The following is a 4,692-nucleotide window of genomic DNA, read 5'->3' as shown; positions in this document are numbered from 1 at the left end:
CCCACTAGGGGGCCACGGCCCACAGGTTGGGAACAGCTGATATATAGTAATAACAAATACAAAAATAAAAAGGGGTTGTTGCCTTCTATAAGTTAACCTCACAGGGCTGTCAGGGGTAGCAAACATTTTGCAGAAAGGTATTACAGAAAGATATTATCTCGCTAAATAAAGAAGTGCCATTCACTACAAAAACTCGAAATCTTACCAAGTATATTTGTCTAATATCTAGTCAGAATATGTCTCTACACCTGATATAAGACATAATAACTTCAGAAGTAACACTGCAGTGAGATATCGGGTCTTGATTTTAGACAATGCATCATCTTGTTAAGTCAAAACATCTTATTTTGAGTCGTATCTCAGATGAAACACATATTTCTTTACATATATATTAGAAAATCACCGACTAACATCAGAAAACAGAAAACCTTTGAGCATTTACGGCTTATATTCTAACACAAAATGTCCTGGTTCTGTTCAAATATAGTTCTCCCAGCTAATTACAAGATGTGATTTATCTAAATATCCCGTCTTATTTCAAGAAATCTTACCAAGCAACTTTTCACATTTTCTATTGGCAGATTTTCGTACTTATCTCACGTGGAAACACCTTGTTTTCATTATTGTTTAACTTGTTTTTGGGGCAGCATTTGTTCCAGTGTTTTAGTTCAAACCTCTCCCTGCAGCATGTAGGTCAGCCAGGCTGTGGGTAATGGAGGCCATTCATCACTTCTTCTGACCTGCTTGTGTTTGTGTGTTTCTCACCAGGGCAAAGAGGGTCTCAAAGGAATCCAGGGACCACCCGGTCTCCTTGGATTAATGGTAAGATTTGATACACTGGATCGTTAACATTCACACCGGTCCTGCAGTATGGAGCAAGCAGTTGTTAATACAGTTACAGACGCTAAATAATGTCTTTCATTAATCCTGCAGGGTCAGGATGGAAAAATGGGCAAAGATGGGCGACCAGGAGAAACTGGAGAATCTGTAAGTAGACGGAGATGTTTAACTTGTTCGCGATCCAATATAAAGTTACACATCATTCATTTCTGGAGGGTATTGATAGTATAACGTGGCCAGATGATGCACCTACTTCTGATTCATTCCAGGGCAAGCAAGGTGAACCTGGACCTCAAGGAAACCAGGGGCTCAGGGGGCTACCGGTGAGTAACTACCAGTAAATATTCAGATTTAAATTAGCTTGCCATGCGTATAGCTGTGTCTGATTCACTTCTCTTTATCAACAGGGCTTTAAGGGCCACAGAGGAGAACCTGGACCTGCAGGAACCAAGGTGAGTGTGTTACTTTGTCTTTTGTATTGGAACAAGTGCGTTTAGGAACCAGAGTGTCGATTCCTGAAACAGATAATGTTCATTTTTTATTGTATAGTGCCGTTTTCTTCTGGCAAAACCATTTATTTGACTGTTTGCATTAGTACCTCCACAGGTCTAATGCGGCCTTGTGTCCTCTATGAAATGTGCCATACATAAAGTCTTATCAATTAATGTGACACACAATTGGAATCATGCCAATTCCCTTCATAAGATAACAAAATAAAATAGAACTGAAAATAAATCAGCATTCTTGGATTTTAATATCCTTCAGTTTAAGAACTTGTAATAATAAAACCAGTTAAGAACAAAGACACATTATCCTGAGCTCATACCTGAAGCTGCTCATCAGGAACAGCACACACACACGTGCACACACACGCGTGCACACACACACACACACACACACACACACACACACACACACACACACACACACACACACACACACACACACACTCACTCACTCACTCACTCACTCACTCACTCACTCACTCACTCACTCACTCACTCACTCACTCACTCACTCACACACCTCATCTCACTGTGATGTCAAGATATTTCTGACACTTTCTTTTACCAACACCTTCAAAACAACAACCCCCCCGCAAGAATGGTTTCTACCAGAGCGCCGTGACCAATAGCACGGCTAATTAAGGACAGCTCTGACTGCAGATACACACACACACACTTATTAGAGGAGCCATGAAGAGTTTTATTATACACACTGAACACTGTAATCATAATCTTAAGGAAATTGTCTCCCCTATTATTCTGGGAATTAGATGTTGAAGCCTATTGTGTGTGTGTGTGTGTGTGTGTGTGTGTGTGTGTGTGTGTGTGTGTNATACAGGACTGTCTCAGAAAATTAGAATATTGTGATAAAGTTCTTTATTTTAATGAATCCAGAATGTATGACATTTTTGTTTTTTTAATTGCATTACAGAAAATAAAGAACTTTATCACAATATTCTAATTTTCTGAGACAGTCCTGTATATATATATATATATATATATATATATATATGTGTATTTTTCTTTCCCTTCTATCTGATGTTTCTCATTGTAATGAGGTCACACCTCAGGCCATTATGATTATAATGTATTATTCTTATACATTTTCACTCTGTGCTTTTGGTATGTAAGCTGAGATACACGTAGATATTTTTCTACATGACTAAGGTGAATATTGTCACCCATGGAGAGATGGATGTTATACATGTATGAGCAGTAACTAGTCTGCACACATTGGAGTACGTATGCGGGTGTATGTTGTATGTATGTTTCGTCTGAATGTTTACAAAAAGGACAATACAAAAGAGTGTTAAAAAAATTATAATGGCACACGAGAAATATGTTTTCTGAGGGGGGGAAGTACACAAAGTGCATCCTCACCTTTTCTCCAGTGGACCCCGGGGGGCCGAGAGGACCCGGCTGACCATCGTTACCCTGAAAGAGGAAAGAGAGCATGTCAGTTGGGGTTAGAAGAAATACAAAGGTCAAATAAATAAGACCATGTTAGGCTCATAATGACACATAATTAAGCCCAGAGTAATGACTTACAGCTGTTCCCATTATTCCAGCAGCACCTGGGTGACCTGGAGGTCCCGGGTGACCCTGATAATGCAGGAGAAAGGGATCAAAAGTAGGTAATGATACATAAAACTCAAAAACTGTGAGCGATATACACTTATGTGCAATTTACGCTTTAACATGTTCTTACAATGTAGTTCAAATGTGTTAACCAGCTTCAATACATGGTGGACTTGTTTGTTAATTGTTTTTAAATATTAAAAAATATGTCTCAACGTCTGCTTGCCTAATTAAATAATATGTAAAACCATAAATGTCCCCGCTGCGGGACGAATAAACAAATCTGATTCTGAATCTTATAACAATATCCTGATAAAGGTTTGTTTTGATCACAGAGAGAAAGGAGGGGAAGTAGCAGATAAGCGTGTAATAGAAAAAGTATACCTTGTCTCCTTTGTCTCCAGCGCCCCCAGGGGGTCCTTGATCACCTTTAATACCCTGAGGGTGAACAGAAAATGAGACAAAATGTTATATTTCAGAAGGAAAGCATCCACGCGAAACACTGTTCATCAAAGGAAATACGTTCACAGTTATTAGACAGTGGATGTAGCACAAACACGGAACATAATTCAGTGCCTGTTACAGCTGAACATTGTTGACAAAAGCATCTAATTGGCCCGTTGGGAGCGATAAAGGTGGAGCTTATTGTGTTAACTTGCCTTTGCTCCATCAGCTCCAGGGGGCCCTTGAGGTCCAGCTGTTCCCGGAGAGCCCTGTAACGACACAGCAGAACATCAGTCTCTGTCTGGGGGTCCTAATCCCTCATTGTGGCCCCCAGAGGAGGGCCTGGTTAATGGAGCAGAGCCTCCATCCGTCACACAGATCATACCAAGCGTGACTGATGATGACAAACGTGATGAAGACCTCATGCCTCACTTTTAGAGCCAGAGTGGAGACTCTTCAATGTTTACAGGGGCCAATACCTCTACTACATACTACATGTTGTGTGTGTTGCAGTGTTTACTCATCACTCTGTGGCTTGTGTGTCTCTGTGCGTCATTTGAGTCTCTCTGTAGTTGTTTTGTGTCTCTTTGTGGCTGTTTTGCATATTGTTGTTGTTGTTTGGAGTCCTTTAATAGTTGATTTGTGGCTACTTCATACAGTTTGAGCAAGACACACCAGTTTTAATTTCGTCAACGAAAACTATAACGAAAAATGTTCGTCAACGACCTTTTTTACATGACTAAGACGAGACGATGACGAGCTAAAAATAGATTCTTGATAACGAAAACTATGACGAAATGTATATTTAGTTTTCGTTGACGAGACGAGACGGGACTAAGGTGTTAATGGTGGACTATCGGACATTCAAAATGCAGCATATTTTCCCCCAATTGTCCATCCTGTCTGTCAAAATGCGTCTTACGTTTCTAACTTGCAATATCATTATTTCCGCTCTCTTCACTCCAGAAGAGCGATCTCCCTGTCTCTCTGTGTGCGGGGGGCGGGGCCTAACAGACATGCTGCAGCGGACACAGAGATCTGCCGGGGGAAGGAGCATTCAGAGAGTATAGAGACACATTTTGACTAAAATGTGATTTTTCATCGACTAAAAGTTGACTAAAACGTTTTGAGTTTTCGTCGACTAAAACTAGACTAAAACTACGAAGGATAGGAATGACTAAAATGTGACTAAAACTAATAACCATTTTCGTCTAAAGACTAAGACTAAATCAAAAACAGCTGCCAAAATGAACACTGCGACAGGGAGGAAGACAAGACACAGGGAGAACAGAATAGCAAAATAACACCATAGAAAAGACAGACC

At 40.2% G+C, this 4,692-nt stretch overlaps 2 long non-coding RNA genes across 2 annotated transcripts; one reads left to right on the top strand and one right to left on the bottom strand.

Moving 5' to 3' along the window:
* The first annotated feature begins 766 nt into the window (after positions 1 to 766).
* Positions 767 to 1,293, top strand: LOC104968309 (uncharacterized). Its single transcript, XR_800823.1, has 4 exons — positions 767 to 822; positions 934 to 987; positions 1,110 to 1,163; positions 1,248 to 1,293. It is a non-coding gene; the product is annotated as an uncharacterized lncRNA (long non-coding RNA).
* A 1,432-nt stretch (positions 1,294 to 2,725) lies between these two features.
* On the bottom strand, positions 2,726 to 3,644 carry LOC104968308 (uncharacterized). The gene is made up of 4 exons (XR_800822.1): positions 3,584 to 3,644; positions 3,309 to 3,362; positions 2,895 to 2,948; positions 2,726 to 2,780 (listed from the first exon to the last, which is right to left on the bottom strand). It is a non-coding gene; the product is annotated as an uncharacterized lncRNA (long non-coding RNA).
* Between the last annotated feature and the right edge of the window lie 1,048 nt (positions 3,645 to 4,692).

This window comes from Notothenia coriiceps, unplaced genomic scaffold (assembly GCF_000735185.1).
Source record: "Notothenia coriiceps isolate Sejong01 unplaced genomic scaffold, NC01 NC01_scaffold00038606, whole genome shotgun sequence".
NCBI lineage: Eukaryota > Metazoa > Chordata > Actinopteri > Perciformes > Nototheniidae > Notothenia > Notothenia coriiceps.
Note: the sequence above shows the minus strand (reverse complement) of the source record. Positions and strands in the feature narration are given on the sequence as shown.